At 35.8% G+C, this 18,988-nt stretch overlaps 1 long non-coding RNA gene across 1 annotated transcript; it reads left to right on the top strand.

Moving 5' to 3' along the window:
* The first annotated feature begins 1,734 nt into the window (after window positions 1-1,734).
* Window positions 1,735-17,135, top strand: LOC144344471 (uncharacterized). The gene is made up of 3 exons (XR_014929459.1): window positions 1,735-1,944; window positions 2,069-2,135; window positions 16,990-17,135. It is a non-coding gene; the product is annotated as an uncharacterized LOC144344471 (long non-coding RNA).
* The last annotated feature ends 1,853 nt before the right edge of the window (window positions 17,136-18,988 follow it).

The following is an 18,988-nucleotide window of genomic DNA, read 5'->3' as shown; positions in this document are numbered from 1 at the left end:
AAATAACAATATTAGAAAATTCATTTGAGTTGAAATTAGGTAAAGCTGACTAACTTGAGAATAAATTGGTAGATCGCGTATGTATAATTGAAGTGTTACCATACTAAATTAGATGTAACATTGATTTTTGATTTTGTAAGATTGATTTTGTGAAAGATTGATATTTGTGTCCTGATTTGTAGAAATCTGAAAAACGCGTTTCACAACTTGTCTTTTATTTAGTGTTATGCTGCATTCAAGATGGCGGCCCCCATATAGTAAATATCGTATTTATTATATTATCATGTGTGCGCCAGCTGGGCCAGTTGACTGTGGCTGCACAATGTATTGTGTATGTAAATGGGAATCGTTGCGTGAACGCGTTGACATTATAAACAGTACTATTATACAGATTACAAGGCCTATATAGTGCAGACGCGATTCTGTTGATTGTTTTCGGTCTTTTTTTTTTTTGCCAAATTATCTTAGTTTTAACGTGTGAAATTTTACTGGCATTGCCAATGCAACAAAATAATAACAATAATGTACTCCCCGGTGGCTCAAGAGCCAAACGGGGAGTACATTATTGTTTAAATAACGTCCCGTCCTTTGTAATAATAATAACTTGTGAGATACGATGGTACACATTATTGTGATTCACACTAATATTCATAGAAATGTATTATTTGATTTTGTTCTAATCCCGCTATAGTTAGTTTTATCGCGTGTTTTTCCACATTTGTCTGGCAATGAGTGGAGCGAAACTACAACTCAGCGTAGCCTATTGCTGCAGTTTAGCAGCTCTTATTGGCCGCTTAAGCTATTATACCACGACCAAGAGAGCTGCATAAACTGCAGCAACGTAGCCTACAATGATGGTTACAGTGAGTGTAAAGTAATAATATTACGATTGTTTCCCAGATAAACAATGCGTATATCTACAATACACCAATGGCACTTAATGTCACCATACATCTTCCAGGCACGGTTTGTAAGAAAAAAACTTGAGTCAGAGTTTACACAAATCACAGTCCCTCTATGTGCACAAATAGACTAATTTCCCGGAAGTAGTGAGACTGGTGTACAAAAATACTCCGGCTTTGTCATAACGGTAAATACAATGTCGATAAAAAGAAATTTTAGTTTTATGACGACGATTGGCAGACGCAGAAACACACGCGTGCAAGTTAATGTTACGCTACGCCGTATCTTCAACACCTGGGAAAGTGGTTTATGCAAACTTTAAAACAAAACGAAGTTATGAATATAATTGGTTTACAGAGGGCGTTGTTGTTAAAGCTTCCATTTTGTTCTACCTCACGTGAGGCCTCGCTGAACTGTGCGTCAGATCACGTGACCCGCCGTAGAGGCGGGAGCCCAGCCAAATGCACAGTCACTTGGGGGCTGAAAATCAATAAATACTAATTTTCAAAAAAAATCATCCGCTATACGTATATAAATAAACAAGTTGTGAAACACGGCACCTAGTAAATCGACACCCTGTCGGTTTCAAATGTCGATTTCTTACCTTAAAATGCGAAACAAAAATGTTAGAGGGGGTCAGGTGTTACGTTAATAACCATTGTTCATAATCGCTAACTTGGTTTTATTCAAAACTGCACAAATCCCGCGTTTTCTGATGATATCCGACGATTTCATGAACGAAAATGGCCAGCAGCCAGAATCAAGGGGGATTCGCACAGAGTTCTGGGTAAATGAAGGAAATACTCGCTGTTACGGCACGCCTGATTGGCTGAAAATGAGTATGCGCACTTGATTTACCCAGAACTCTGTGCGAATCCCCCTTGATTCTGGCTGCTGGCCATTTTCGTTCATGAAATCGTCGGATATCATCAGAAAACGCGGGATTTGTGCAGTTTTGAATAAAACCAAGTTAGCGATTATGAACAATGGTTATTAACGTAACACCTGACCCCCTCTAACATTTTTGTTTCGCATTTTAAGGTAAGAAATCGACATTTGAAACCGACAGGGTGTCGATTTACTAGGTGCCGTGTTTCACAACTTGTTTATTTATATACGTATAGCGGATGATTTTTTTTGAAAATTAGTATTTATTGATTTTCAGCCCCCAAGTGACTGTGGCCAAATGTGAGGCTTGCTGACTGGAATATGGCTTGGTTCTCTATGCATTAGTGAGTATAATTGTTAAACTTCATTCATATTTTCACTTGTTAGTATACTGTCCACATTTCTAAGTTAAGGCCCACTACTTTGTCGACCACTTGATGTTCCGCGAATTTGAAATTTTAAGCTCGTTTTCGATAGAATATCCACGTTTAGTGCACAAGCTCTACGAAGAACTACACGTACATTTCGGATGAGTACTCTTTGTGAATGTTTTCCCTGTTGTCATGAAAGTAAGCTTGGGTCCCGGAAGAAAAAGTGACGAAAATTCTAACCCCTAAGTCACTATTTTAAAATACATTATATTATAAAAAATACTACCAAATGAATTTTTAGTATACTACTGTGCGTACTTATGAAGGTTGTGTGCGATTTTGGGGCTTATTAGAGTAAATGTTATCGTTTTGCTTTCGCGTCACTGTATCAGCCATTTTGTTTAAAGTCGTAACACTTTTTAGTTCCCGTTCGGACGTAGTTTTGCCCTGTGTGCGTCCGTGATCACCTGTATCTCGAACATGCATGGACCGATTAAGTTCAAATTTCATTCATACATCACACATTATATGGGACATGTGCACATGCTTTTTTTTCATGATTCTATTAACAATAGCCGAATAGCGGCCATTTTAAGGCCGAAAATGCATTGAAATCGCACATTTTCACCATTCCGGGCCCGGATCTCAGTTATGCATGGACGGATTTTGTTCAAATTTGGTACATACATTAAACATAATAGGACCTTGATGCACGTCATGTTTTTTTCGGATCAAGTTCGAAATTGCCGACTGGTGGCCATTTTGTTTTAAAGAATTCAGTTCTGGATCCGTATCGGAGACATGTCTGGATTGAACAAGTTCAAACTTCACACACACATGGTACATCATGTCACAAATAGATTTGTGCATTTGTTTCATGATCCGCTTAACAATAGCTGAATGATGGCCATTTTAAGGCTGAAAATGCATCAAAATCACGTATTTTCACAATTCCGGAACCTGATCTCAGTCATGCATGGATGGATTTTGTTCAGATTTAGTACCGGTACAATGTGTTGTACATATGCAGATGCATTTCGGATCAGGTCACTGAAAGTGGTCTGAGATTTCGGTCATGATCTGCTTTGAATGTATATATCACTCAAATATGAACGGAACAAGGATGTGTCATTGACAATGACTTTGTTTTTGTAGACGCCGTAGAAATTGTTGACAATGTATTCAACATTTTCCGCCAGTTTCATGAAATGCCTGTTTAATTGTTCTTGTCTGTCCTTGTTTCAGTTTTTTGGTAAATTTTTCATGTTGCAATATTCAGTGTGTCGTTAAATGCGGTTTTAGTCCACGCTACAACTTTTGAACACTTTGAACTGTCGGTACAACTTTCTAGCAGTCCCTTTGCCAAATCAATTTTTCGAACCCTTTTTAACCGTTCTTAATTTCATTGGAACTGCCTGTTGTTGCATATTTGGTCTGCTTACATGCATTTTGTAGAGCATGGGCGAGTTATTTCAGTTATCTTATCGCATATTTTGTTTATTTCCAACAAAATGTATGTGGTATCATGGCTCCTCATTAAAACTTTTGCATAGCTGAAATATAAACACTTGTATGGTTTCTTTGACGTCTTTTTTTCTGATCATGTTTTGTTGGTTTTTTTATTTTAGTTTTCTGCCAGTCTTGTTCTTTAGAAACGAAAATGCCATACAAGACAGGCGAATTTGTATTGAGTTTAAACCGAGCGACAAGTTTTGTCAGGATTCTCTGGAACAACTTACACTTTAGTATTACTGAAAGTATCGACAGAGACACAATAAAACGGCGTGCAGTTGTTGATTGCAATGAACTCTGGGGAAAATGATGTCATATTTTCGTGATTTCCTGTCTACATTTTATGTTAATTATTTATCACAGATTAGTACGTCTTTTGTTTCAAATGTTTGCCCGCGACACGTATCTAATGAAAAGAACATGGTTCGTTTCCTAACTGTCTGTTTTCGTAACCGCGAGTCTATCGACGAAATGCAGATTGTCATAAAACAATGCAAGTATTTTCATTGTCAGATTGTCAACATCTTCAAATCTGGGTTGTCTGAATGTGGGACCGTGATTTGCATATTTTAGAGCGCACGGGTCATCACTAGACTGGCAAAGTCGGGACTTCTTTTTTGTTTTACAAAAAGAAATAATTGTTCTTTAAGTCTTTTTAGCGTGATCGCGAAAACTGGCCTGACCGCTAAAGAAATTCCGGCTGGACGCATCTGCAGGCATTTGACTGCTGTTAATTATTCATGATGTCATTGATTATTCATGAGTGGGTTTGTGAAAGTAAACATGATCTTTTAAAGGTTGTTTTGATTTGATCGCAAAGATGGATACTTTAACTTTCTAAGTGCACGTTTACTATAAAAGACGGTTAGGAAACGCTATTGTTAAAAGATGTGAATCTGCCTAATCCCTCAAAGATGCGTGTCGAGCTGTGTACGCCCTCTATTGCTTGAGATTTCAAGGCCCACCATTTTGTTTCATTTTTGTGTCGATCACTTGATGTCCTGAGAATTTGAAATTTTCAGCTGGTTTTCGATATAATATCCATGTTCGGTGCACAAGCTCTACGAAGAACTACACGTACATTTTGCATGAGTACTCTTTGTGACTGTGATAACATTCATAATCGAGAATCGTCATTTATAGTTTTCACTGTTGTCATGAAAGTTGAAGCTTGGGTCCCGAACAAAAAAGTGACAAAAATTCTAACCCCTAATTCATTATTTTAAAATTATCACCAAAGGAATTTTTAGTATACTACTGTGCGTACTTATGACGGTTGTATGCGATTCGGCGGCTTATTAAAGTAAATTTTATCGTTTTGCTTTCGCGTCACTGTATTCGCCATTTTGTTTAAAGTCTTAACACTTTTTTTGTAGACGCCGTAAAAATCGTTGAAAATGTATTCAACATTTTGCGGCAGTTTCATAAAATGCCTGTTTAATTGTTCTTGTCTGTCCTTATTTCAGTTTTTTAGCAATTTTTTCATGTTGCAATATTCAGCGTGCCGTTAAATACGGTTTTAGTCAACGCTACAATTTTTGAACACATTGAACTGTCGATACAACTTTCTAGCAGTCTCTTCGCCAAATCAATTTTTCGAACCCTTTTTAACCGTTCTTAATTTCATTTGAACTGCCTGTTGCATATTTCGTTCACTTACATGCATTTTGTAGAGCATGAGCGGGTCATTTCAGTTATCTTATCGCATATTTTGTTTATTTCCACCAAAATGTATGTGGTATCATTGCTCCTCATTAAAACTTTCGCATGGCTGAAATATAAGCACTTGTATGGTTTCTTTGACGTCTTTTTTCTGATCATGTTTTGTTGGTTTTTTTATTTCAGTTTTCTGCCGATCTTACTCTTTAGAAACGAAAATGCCATACAAGACAGGCAAATTTGTATTGAGTTTAAACTGAGCGACAGGTTTTGTCAGGATTCACTGGAACAACTTACACTTTAGTATTACTGAAAGTATCAACATGGACACAATAAAATGGCGTGCAGTTGTGGATTGCAATGAACTCTGGGGGAAATGCCATCATATTTGCGTGATTTCCCGTCTACATTTTATGTTGATGATTTATCATAGATTAGTACGTCTTTTGTTTCAAATGTTTACCCGTGACACGCATCTAATGAAAAGAACATGGTTTGTTTCCTAACCGTCTTTTTAGTAACCGTGCTAAGTGCAAAGGCAATACGTTCATTCATGTTTACTGAAAACAAGTCGATTTACATGTCCAATGTATATACCGTACTCGACCGCGTCAGCGCCCATGCCCGGGCAAGCGCCCACCCCCCACTTTTGTGCAATTTTTATATTTGGGGTCACATTCGGCAAAGCGCCCACCCCTTCAAAATGCAACTAATTTAAAACTTGGTCTTGCGTAACGAATTTTGGTAATCGTTTTTATATGATACAGCGTGGATATCGACCGTTGTGAACATGTTGTGAATGCGTAAAACACTGTAACCGTGCGTAAACTACGCTTTGACAATGACTTGTTAATACAAGTAAAATGCGGTAAATATTTCATGCCATATTCAGTTTACCTCTCAAAAATGGCTAGTTACTAGTTTTTTTGGAAAAACCATGTCGTTTATTCGCTGAAATAAATTCCAACAGATCGTACTTCGACATCGATAATTCACTTCCGCATTGCGTTACCGGAAAGTCTTCGGGAATTTCGGAAGAATTGCGTCAGTGCAACACATCATTCTGATTGGTAAATAACCAACTTGACCCATTAGGTCAAAGGATGCTGCTGCAGGTCAAATGCAAATGCATCATGGCGGAAAGTGATTTTCATCGAGAGTTTGCGTACGATTCAACACCTTCGTCAGTGGAGATAATATGACAATTTTGACTTCAACTGTGTTCCAACAGACTCAAATGTTTTTAATTTCATAAATTCTGGTGGTACGTAATTAATATTGTAATAAAATGTGCATATTTGTTGTGATCATTTTTGTTTCTTCCTTGTGAAAATCAATGACGACTCAACTAATTTCGTAATTTGATTTTCCCTCAAAGACGTAATCTGTCACTTGATGAATCAAATTTTTCATTTGCATCAAGCATTTATTTACGATCAGAATCATTAGCTTACAGTGAAACGAAGTTGAATTTTGCTGATATTTCATAACAATCCAACAAATTTATTCTTGCACGTTATTAATAATCACTACCAAGTGTCAATCAACAATTGTCAAACTCAGCATGACAGGATTGCGCTACCTTGATCATTTGCTATTCAGCAATGCAGTTGAATTTGTTAGCTCCGCTGTCGACTTTGTCGAGGGGAGCTTATCATATGAGTGGTTGTTCGTCGTCGTCCGTGTCAATGTTTTACTTTTTCAACTTCTTCTTGATAAACTACAAGCCTTGGGTAGACCTCTCTTAGATTTGTTCATTTCATGATATCTTCAATTCTCTAATTTTGGTGAATATTTTTGTCATTTTTGGTAAAAAGTGATATTTTCAACTTCTTGTTGAAAAACGCATGTCCAATTGCTTTGATATTACATATATAGGTACTACATGTGGACCTCTTTCAGATTTGTTAATTGCGTGGTGATATCTTCAATTACTTAATTTTGATGATTATTTTTGTCATTTTTGGTGAAAAGTGATATTTTTGAATTCTTGTTGAAAACAGTTCCATTGCTTTGATACTTAGGGAAGAGTAGGAAATCAAACGTGCGGTGCACCGCGGTCATTACCGCGGTGGTGGTGGGTGCTCGCCGGTCGACCACATTTTATGCAAATTTATGCATAGATTCCATGACCCCGGTTTACCGCGGTCGTGTGCGGTGGGCTCGCACAGCAATTCACACTTATTGTCAAGACCATTAATGAACACAAAGAACTGGGAAATTAAAAGGATCACAAAGTTCTAATGAAAAATTAAACCAATTTGGCTGAGCCAAAAGCTAGGAAACTAGTCTATAATAGTTCACATTATTTTATTTGCCCGAGCTTTGGAATAAAATCACAAAACGATCCAGAAAGACGTAGAGATCAACATAATATAAAATAAGATCGCATTATTTTGTGAATATATATCATGCATGGTCTCAGAAAATGTTTAGAAAGATTAATGTTTCGCGTAGACCAAATATAATCACGCGAAAGTATAAATTAAAAGTGTTTTAATACATTGGTGAGAGGTCGCATTTACGTGAACAAGAACATGCACTAAGAAGAAAAAGCAAGCCAAAGTCGAAACGGGGTGTATCATGGACTTGGTACAACATGCCTTGCGACAATTGAGTGATCGTCGACATCATTTTGGGGCACAATTGAACTTCAAGTACGTTGCAAAACTTGCTCCGCGGCGATGCTGACATCAAGTGTGTGTTGACCGAAGTTTGACCCCCAAGTCACGCACTGAACTGGCGCGTTACCTTAGCAACCCTTTTCTTTCTTGGTCCGCGCTTCGATCTCGTAAATTTGTTATCATATCCGGCGGTACTGTAATAACACAACTTGTATCCAACTCTGTATTGGCTTTGAATATTTCAACATCGTTTACTTAGTGTGCTGCTTTTCTAATAACGCAAATATGTTTACAGTATTGGACGGGCTCTAAATATTTCAACTTTGCAATGTATTACTTTTATAATAATTACGCAAACTAAGTTATTTTTATTATTGTTGGGACACTAACCCGGGCTATTGGGTCTGTGAATATTTCAATATTACCGACTTGATAATGCGTTGCATTCGTAATTATTACGCAAATATAAACATGGGCGCATTTACTAGTAAATCATTGAAAAAGATAGTCAGGTCCCGGAGTCAGGTGTCTAACGAAAGTCGAGAAAATATTTTAAATACTTGTGACTCATCGGTGAATTATTTTATTCGAAATAAAGTGAATATGTAATATTAACCATACAATAACATACAATATCATGCGTATAAATGTTAAATTTTTCTATAATAAACTCGCAGCGCACTTCGATCGCATTATTCACGTACATTTCGACTGAACTCTAATAACCACGTGTTTGAATTACGTGCGGCAATGGGCAATGACCTCAATGAGTTTACGCACTAACATTTAAATTCGGGCCACCCAGTTTGACGCAAAACGATATAGTTACTTAACATTTTTGTTCAAAAAATCGGTAATCTCTCGCGAAGAGTTAACTGAAAGGTAACGTCGTTTTTGACAAAAAAAAACATCAATACAAGATTATGTGTGCAAGGTTAGATTTATAGAACGTACATGTCCGCTTAACTCTGTTTTTTTTTTTTTTTAATAATCATGTCGCACGGGAGACATTTTAGTTCGTCCATTTCTTGTTTACCGATCTTGAACTTTTTGTCTGGAATGCGATACAGGCAAAGAATAAACATTAATGATACCCACCGTTGTCAAATCAACAAGAGGCTCGAATCAGGAAGGCTCGGCTATTTAAAACTTCGTAAATAACATTCTTTTCATGTGGTAGACTTTATTCAAGTGTAACAAACGCAAGTGAAATGTATGGACAAGTCATAATACTTGTACCTTCGAAAGTTACGACTTTTACTCTTGGAATTGGTGATAAATACATGCATAAAATACAACATTGTTTCACGCAACAACAATTCGTATACAGCATTGGACTTATGGATTTTTATATTAATAAAATACGTGGGCCGATAATATTACTATATGCTTAGTATTTCCATGCCAGCGATGCTCGTAACCTGCTCGATTTAAAAACAGCTATTTGAAACAAAGACTCGTGGAATCACAAACGAAACTGTTAAGTACGTATTTCACACCTTTCCTACGACCGCGGTTGCAACCGGTATCGGTGGCCACCGCGGTAGAGACCCCTAATTATAAGCAGTCCGCGGCTCTCCCCGGTGTACCGCGGAGAGCCGCGGTGATTACCGCGGTGAACCGCCTGTTTGATTTCCTACTCTTCCCTTATACATATTGTTCATTTTCTAATGATATCTTCTGTTCTTTAATTGAAATATGCATTGCTAACAGCGGAGCTATCTCGGCCAACAGGCTGCTTGTTTTTATTTGAAACTTCTTTTAGAATATATTTTCTTTATTACTTACCAATAAAATTAAAAAAAATAAATGACACAGCGGAGCTGTTCATAATACTGATTGTCCGTCGTTGTCAACTTCACAATTTCAACTTCTTCTTCTAAACCGCAAGTGAGAATGTATTCAAATTTGATATGCAAGTACCTTGGATGGTTCTTTCTCAGATTTTCTCATTTCATGTCAAAAATGAAATGTCATTTTGGTAAAAAGTGGTATTTTCGACTTCTTGTTAAAAACCACGAGTCCGATTGCTTTGATATTACATATATAGGTACTACATGTGTACCTCTCTCATATTTGTTCATTTCGTGATGATATCTTTAAATCTCTAATTTTGGTGAATATTTTTGCAATTTTTGGTAAAAAGTGATATTTTCGACTTCTTGTCTGATTGCTTTAATATTGTTCATTTTTGAATGATATCTTTATTTCTTAATTGAAATGTGCATTGCTAACAGCGGTGCTATCTCAGCCGACAGGCTGCTTGTTTGTCAAGTGAATTTTTTGATGAACCACTGATCGATTTGTGTGGACATTTTTTCGTGAACATTGGTTAACACTTATGTTTTCAAAGGATGATAGTTTTTGTATAACTTTCTAGACCGTCTGCAAACACGTTATTTACTTACTATTTAAAATAAAGGATACAGTAAAATAGGTGCCAGACTGCAATGAGCTGCAAATAGTTGTGTAATACTGATAGGCGTGCCGGAAATAACTGTTCTGTTGGAAGCTGCACATGTCGGAAATCAACAAGACATTGAATGACTTCGTCTTGTGGTGTGACCCTTTGTTTTATTGTTCGAAAAACTGCGAAATTTAAACACCGTGAAATCTTTGGACAGCTCAAAACCACAAAATTAAATGCGCGAAATTAAATGTTTCTACAGTAACAAAATAATCAAATATTTGAGAAATATATAATTGAATAATGGGGAATAACAGCGAAATGTGACAATAATGTAACAATAAAGTTTAAATAAACATTCAATATTATTATACAAGTAATTTCAAAATAAACAATCAAAAAATAATGTAAAAACAATTGAGACAGGTAATTTTAATGGTAATCTCACCCCATATATTGGTGTGTGTGTCTATGTGTCAAAGGCCATATTTCAGACATGCTTTGACTGATATGTTTTAATACGACCATGTCTAATAAGTCTAATACCATGTCCATAACCATTTCTCAAAATGAACGGGGATGTTATTATTAGTATCATTCATGCATATTCTGATTATTTTATTGTGATTTGAACAAAAATAGCCAACTGACATCTAAGTATTTTAAAAAATGGAAAGGAAAGGTATATTAAGACAAAATTTTCTGTCCGGCATTGTCGTCGCTGTTGTCGTCTTCGTCATTAATAATTGTTATTGTGTGCACAATAACTTTACTTATTCTATTCCAAACATTATCAAACTTGATCACCTTATTCATCAGTATAAAGTCTTCCCTGAGTATGAGCGACAGATGTCCTGTATGAAAATATTGTGCAAAATTGGGAAAATCTGATACTATATTTTGACTGTTTCTACTTGACTGATTCAAAGGTCACTGATCTCAGTGGAAATATGCATTGTTGTATGTGTTTAATGAAGCAAATCATTTATCTTGTAACAATATCCTTGGTAATGTATCTCCCAAATCCCATGTGAATACTATACTTGGTTTCAAAACCAACTCATGGAGTTTTTCACAGTCTGATACACATTTGCAAACCTACCAATAAAATTTTTACAGAAAACAAGATGTCAGAAAATCAATATAAGCACTCCTATGAATTGGGTGCCAAACTTTGATCAAGATCAGAAGCTAATAGAAAATCTTTTTAGTCCAAAGTTATCAAATCAAAAACAATACATAAAAAATAGATAAAAAGCAAAACATTGCATCCACATTTTGAAAAGAAAATTGTACTCAAAAATATGTATTCTGCATTTGACAGTTCGTTCGACAAATGAAAATTCACAGGCATTTGTTTCAGCTATTAGAACAGAATGATAAAGATTTTATAATACTAATTTAAAAACTCACTTTAAAAGCAAAGATTGCTGTGTTTGAAGATATTCTCAGGAAGCAACAGTACTGTTGACTTCTCTCTCCACTGGACACCAACTAAGCAGAGCTTGCAACATGATAGCTTTTCCTAGAGGGTGTTTTGTTTTTACTTTTCAAAAAATGAATATAATAAGGCAGTTCATATTTGTCTCAGTGAATCATTAATTTTTGACAGACGTCTGTACAAAATACTTGGACAAAAGCCAGCTAAGATTTTCTGTTACTAAAATAGAGCTGGAAATTTTGTTCCTGAAAATAATAAAACAAATTCGGCACAAATGTTTTTGTAAGATACATCTATCAAGGACATTCGGTGGACTGCTTTCACACTGTTGTTTCAAAACCAAAACTTGTTTGTATTTGAAATTAATTATGACAATGCATATTCATTAGTCCCTGTTCGGACAAAGTCCGAAAACGAGGACTATTAATTTGGGTTTGTTCCGTCCGTACATACGCCTCGGGCTATATCTCGGACACCCCTCGACGGATTTCATTCAAACTTTACATGAAGACAATACATAATGTCTTGCGCGTCAGGCTACTTTATGATTGGGGCAAAAAATGGCCGACTGGCGGCCATTTCGGATGTAAAATTTGCTATTTCTGATACCTAAACGTGTTCACAGTAGTTTCTTGGAGATGAATTGGCCGATTTTGATCAAAGCTGGTATGATGATCATACATATTAAGTTGTAGGTGCACATCATTTTTTTTTCGTGATTCGAACAAATATGGCCGACTGGTGGCCATCTTGTTTTTCATGGTACTCATGCTACTTTATCTTGATTCAATAAAGGTTTCTGTTTAAATTTTGTACAAAGATAGTATACCAAGAGATACATGTGCACCAACATTATTTTTGTGATTCGATTCAATATGGCTGGCCGACGCCAATTTTCATGTAAAAGTGTTTAAATCGTCATCGTCATGACCAGAGCTGTATCTCAGAGATGACCAGGCCAATTTGGATCAAAGTTGGTATGATGATCATACATATTGGGTTATAGTTGCATGTCATATTTTTTCTGTGATTCAAACTATTATGGCTGACTAGTGGCCATTTAGTTTTTCATGATACCCATACAGTACAGTTCTCGCGGAAGCTTTGGCTTCACTTCAGCTTCACCTTCGCTTCAGCATCGCATCATTATGGCATTGTTATGGCTTCAGCATTGCTTCAATGTCGCGACATTAAAAAGTTAGGCGGTTAACGCTTCGCTTCATTGTGGCCTCATTATGGCGACAATGTGGCATCAGCATCGCTTCATCAAACAAAGAAGTACAGAACTCATTTCGCCCAACCTCTCGCCCACTTCCGCTTTTCAGTCGCTCGCTTTTGCGACCGCTTGTTGAATTTCTGCTTTATTTTCGACTGTGCAAAAATTCGGACTACTTACAATTTTCTGGTTTTCATAGATCACGGTTACTAGTTTAGTAACCGTGCATAGATGTTAAACAACCCTCAAAAGTTCAAATACTTTTTTGTTTTAACTATCTATAATTATATGCACGCAATCTGACCCTTTGACCTAGATTTGGCTGGGATTGACTATTTTATTTTAAACAATATTCTGACGTGACGCACTGCTACAAAATGTATTTCAGCAGAAGTACGACATGGTTGTCCGGGTTTCTTTTCCTGACTGTGTTGAGTTTACGATTTGTATAATTATTGTTATTTCCCCCAAGGAGAACACAAGCCGAAGGACCATGAAGCTAAATAGAAGTCCCACGCATGGACTGAGTGAAAGAAAATATTTCTAAGGCTAAAATAAAACCTAATATTTCTTTGTGTATTTGTCAATTTTGCATATATTTGTTGTGACAGTATGTTCGTAAATATCTGGAAAAATCTTGTCTTTCGTTAATAATTTCATTTGTTTGAAATGTCTGCCGACCATGTCCCAATAATTTGTTTGAAATATCGATCCCCCTTGGTTTCTCCAAACGGTCCCAACGTCCATTATTCAACACAATCGGCATTTATTTATCGTAATTCATGGGGATCATGTCCTGTAATTTGCGGGCTGTAAAACCAAATAATTAAACATGTACTATTTATTATATATATTTTTTTACCTAGTTGAAACTACAACACAGCGTAGAGTTGTCGCGGTGAAACAGTCGCCTTGAAATCGATGGAACTTCAATTATCTATTTCACGCCTTGAAATAAAATTAAAAAAAATTGAAGAGCATCGGGGGATATATTATTAACCAGTCTTACTAATCGCTAGCTTTATTTTATTCAAATCCATGAAATTCACGAGTTTTTCGACATTTCTTGGCAACTTCCGTGCTAAAAATGGTTGAAAATGTGGGTGTGGTTCTCTCGCAAAGTGCCGTTGATAATACGGACAAATATGGTTCTGTGACCCAGGTCGTGCTCCGATCAGGTGACTTTCAGCAAATCAATGATGTTGTAACAAAGCATATTTGACGCCGATTGAAGGGTCGTCGTACTGTCCAATCTCCGGCGTCAATTCACTGTGCTGTGACAGGCAATCATTCACTGAAAAACATCGGTATATTTTGACAAACGGCTGGGATTTGAGCTCAGTTCAAAAAATTAAAAAAGAAAAACGGAGCTGAGATACAAATCAGTTTTGCAAGTTGGGAAATAAGGTAAACCAGATTGGGGTCGATGGTATTCAGTATCGAAGGACTTCCGTGTGTATAATGAGTTTCAAATTGTTCGACTGGTCACCAAATATTTACGGCTACAACTAAATGAACACTTTTTTTCTGCACGTCAATTGCTATTCGATTTTTTAACAGGCCTGTGGCTCGTTTTTATTCGAAAATATTTTTTTGTGAGAATACTTTTAAAGTATGTATAGATCGAGCTCAGGGTCACTGATCGTGAAAATTGGATGTAAAATTTTACCAGACCGACGCCACCACAACCATCCAATCATAGTTGGAAATGTACCCACTTGATTTGGAACTTTGTATCAAGATGGCAGGCGACAACGCCAGGCGGCGTTCGCGTGTTTTGCATGTATTAGTAGTCCGGGCATGGGATCGGACTCGGCTAAAACGGAACGATGATTGCATCGTGTGATTTAAATAGATCACGATTTCCCTTGCAGTCAATATGACTCTCGTCACCTTGCAGATTGCAATGTACTTCACAAAGTTTTTGGTACTCAGTACTCGCAACATTAAATAATTAAACAAGATATCTTTTTAAAATGTCATTTTACTCTTGGTCATATTATTTTATTCCCCTTACCGCCTTGAATTTCAAATCGATTACATATCGAACTTCTGTACATGTGTTTTTCTCTACTGCCTTTCCGTGTGAAAATAATGAGGTCATACTCATGTCGCAACACTTTGAAGCTGATGCCATGTTGATGCCATGAGACTGCGAAGCTGAGGCCACGATGATGCCACAGAATAAGCAAGGTGAACACAGCTTCAATTTTCAATGACGCGAAGCTGATGCCACAATGATGCGATGCTGAGGTGACAATGAAGCCATGCGTAGGCGACAATGATGCCACAAAAGCCAAAGCTTTCGCGAGAACTGTACTGTATGTGCAATTCTTGAAGCAATAATATAGCAATGTGAACAAATATTTATTATGCACGGGTATAGGAGATAAATTATCCTGAGATATGTATAGTTTTTAGATTGAATTAAAATAAAGTATGTGCTTTGGTCATTTTATGAGTCACAATGAATATGAACAGAAACCTTTATGCTAATAATTTGTGCAATGCTGTTGACATTTGTGGGTTTTTTTTTTGCTGTAAACGTGATGTCATTCATTTCCATATACACATATCTCCATATATTCTAGGTCACACACCAAAACTGCCTATATTACTACTTTTATGATTCTACTAGAAATGTAATAATTAACCCACAAATATGTGTGCATACTGAAATTTATTTTTACTCTTCCCACTGACATGTGAATAAAACTCAATTAAAAACATGTGTACCTGAAATCTTGATTACCACAGATACATGTACATTGACCATACTGCTTGGGCAATAACTGTTTAGTTAATTTTAATTTAAATGTTTTTACTAATGTGTAAACTACATGTACTTATAATTAAATTGATGTGTAGCTGAAATCTTGATTACTGCAGATTGAACATTGACCATACTACATAAGCAATAACTGTTTATCACTGATAACTAAAAACCTCTTGGGATTAGTTGAAATCTTAGGAGCGAGTTGAATTCCAATAAAATTACTGACTTGATCACTGTTCAAAAAGTCGTCTGATACGATTGTTTTCTTAGTTTTGTGCAAGCATTTTGATTGGTTTAATTGTTAATTACCCTTACAAAAGTTTCCTATAGGATTTTTATAGTTCTATAGGATTTTATGTAAATTCCTATAGGAATTAATAAGTCCTATAGGACTTTACATTGCCAGTCCTATAGGACTTTACATTGCCAGTCCTATAGGACTGGTGTGTGAGATCATATGTCCTATAGGACTATACAATTCCTATAGGACTTTACACTGCCCGTCCTATAGGACAGGTGTGTGAGATCGCAAGTCTTATAGGACTATACAATTCCTATAGGACTTTACACTGCCAGTCCTATAGGACTGGATATTTCTACATGTAGAGTAAGTTACCTAGATTCATATCACTCACCTACAAAAATATTACAAACTATCATAAGATGTCAAGAAAATTTTCAAATACTTTAGTCAATCTCATTACAATCAGTTGTATTGTATGGCATGTTTGTTATTGTATTCATATTTGTTTTCATCCATCTTGCATCTTCGAAAAACTCCCAGTAAATGAATAATATATTAAGATAAAATTTTACTTTAAACAAAAAATTTCACTCATAACAGCAGTGAATTTTTTGTCTATGGGTTTATATGCACTTCTATTGGGAATACGCATCTAATAGTGCATATGCAGTAAATAGTAGTTTTTTTTATCTACTGTAAAATACTTTATTTTAGCTGAAAGGGCTTTTTGGGTATTTTGTGAGGAAATTATTTTCACTGATTTTTGATGAGTGAGTTTGAAATACAGGAAAAAAGTTATATTCACTAGACTTTTTTTTCACTGAATTATCCCTTCAGCGAAAATAGCAAAAATTAATTGCAAGTGAAATAAAGTATTTTACAGTATTTGGAATATTTTAATTAATATTTTAATAAAACATTTGAAACAAATTCTTTTTTGTATTACAGGTCTAATACTCAAATCCTATGAATGACATATCTCACAGAAGACTGCATTGAAAATATTTATTTTGCATTTCTTTATCACAAATTGAACCTTCTGACCCAAAATGGAGATCTCTCTCATACTAGTATTAAAAATCAATGAATTTGAATTGAGGGTTCTGTGCTTTTGTTTAGAAACACAATATGCATACCAGTATTTTTGTAATTGTACTTTTTATACATTTATTTTTGACTCCCATGTGCGAAGCACATAATGGGAGTCTTTGCAGTTAGTGTGTCTGTATGTGTGTATGTGTGTCCGACTTTTCCACTGCTATCTCAAGAACCATACATGGGTTTTTGATAAAACTTGGTGCATAGATGCTCTGGGCCAATGCGCAGATTTGATTAGGTTTTGGTAAAAATCCATGCTGGTTAATTACCTAATTTGCATGATAATTAGCTAATTTTTAGCTGTTCTATGACTGTTCCACTGATATCTAAAGAACCACTCATTGGATTTTGATGAAACTTGGTACATAGATGCTCTGAACTTATGCGCAGATTTGATTAGTTTTTGGTAAAATCCATGCATATTAATTACCTAATTTGCATGATAATTAGCTGATTTTTAGCTGTTCCATGATTGTTCCACTGATATCTAAACAACCACTCATTGGATTTTGATGAAACTTTGTACATACATGCTCTGAACTAATGCTAGGTTTTGATTAGTTTTTGGTAATAATCCGTGGATACTAATTATCTAATTTGCATAATGATTAGTCAATTTTCGTTTTTTCCACTGATATCTCAAGTACTAATCATCACATTTCAATGAAACTTGGTACATAGATGTCATATGACACTGCACAGACCTGATAGTTTTTATGGTAATATCAGTACATATTAATTACCTAATTTGCATAATTAATTAATTTTCAGCATTTGATACAAGTAGTTAGCATTACATTTCAATGAAACTTGGTACTTACATACTCAAGGACTATGCAGAGATTGATTGTTTTCGATAAATATTTGTGCATATTAATCGCCTAATTTGCATAATTAGTTAATTTTCAGCTTTTCCACGGGTATCTCAAGTACTAATCATCGCACTTCAATGAAACTTGGTACATAGATCCTTTAGGACTATGCAGAGACCTGATTAGTTTTAGGGTAAATAATTGTGCATATTAATTACCTAATTTGCATAATTAATTTTCAGCTTTTCTACTGATATCTAAAGTACTAATCATCACATTTCAATGAATCTAGAATTATGCAGACCCAATTAGTTTCCGGTAAATATTTGTGCATATTAATCACCTAATTTGCATAATTAACCAACTTTCACACTGATATCTCAGGTACTATACATCACATATCAATGAATGTACATGGATGCTGTAGGACAATAGACAGACCTGAATAATTGTGGGTTAAAATCTGTACATATTAATTACCTAATTTGCATAATTAACCAATTTTAAGCTTTCACACTGATATCTAAAGTACCGTAAAAACTCCAAAATTTCGACTGGTTTTAAATAATTGGTGTTAGAAATGCGACGTGTTTTTAGTCAAAATTAAGGCGCATTTTCGGGCAGTCGAATTTTTCAGAATAGAAATCAGCAAATGAAAAAATGGGGATGATAGACAGTGTGCTTCATTAGTTTTTAAAAAATGCAATGTCCGTCAATTGACGTAAACTTCCCCATGTTTCACGGTAAAAGCAAAGGTCGTGGCCGAGTTGTAACTCAAAATCTAAACAAAGTCATCAATCAGTGAGTATTATGACAAGCAAAACAAAACATCAAGACGCGGAGAAGAGGTCAGCACAAAACTAATAGGTCAAAAGACAAAGCTGTCTCGCACTACCTAGGAAAACTTGCGAATGTTCGAAGTACAGGTACCCATTGGACAAAAGATCTCCCTGACCCAGTGCAATGTATCCGGGTAGAATCAAAGCTCACGTGTCCCTTATTTGAGGGACCAGATTCTGCCGTAAATTCACCCTTGG

This window comes from Saccoglossus kowalevskii, chromosome 1 (assembly GCF_978046115.1).
Source record: "Saccoglossus kowalevskii chromosome 1, keSacKowa6.1, whole genome shotgun sequence".
Classification (NCBI taxonomy): Eukaryota; Metazoa; Hemichordata; class Enteropneusta; family Harrimaniidae; genus Saccoglossus; species Saccoglossus kowalevskii.
Note: the sequence above shows the minus strand (reverse complement) of the source record. Positions and strands in the feature narration are given on the sequence as shown.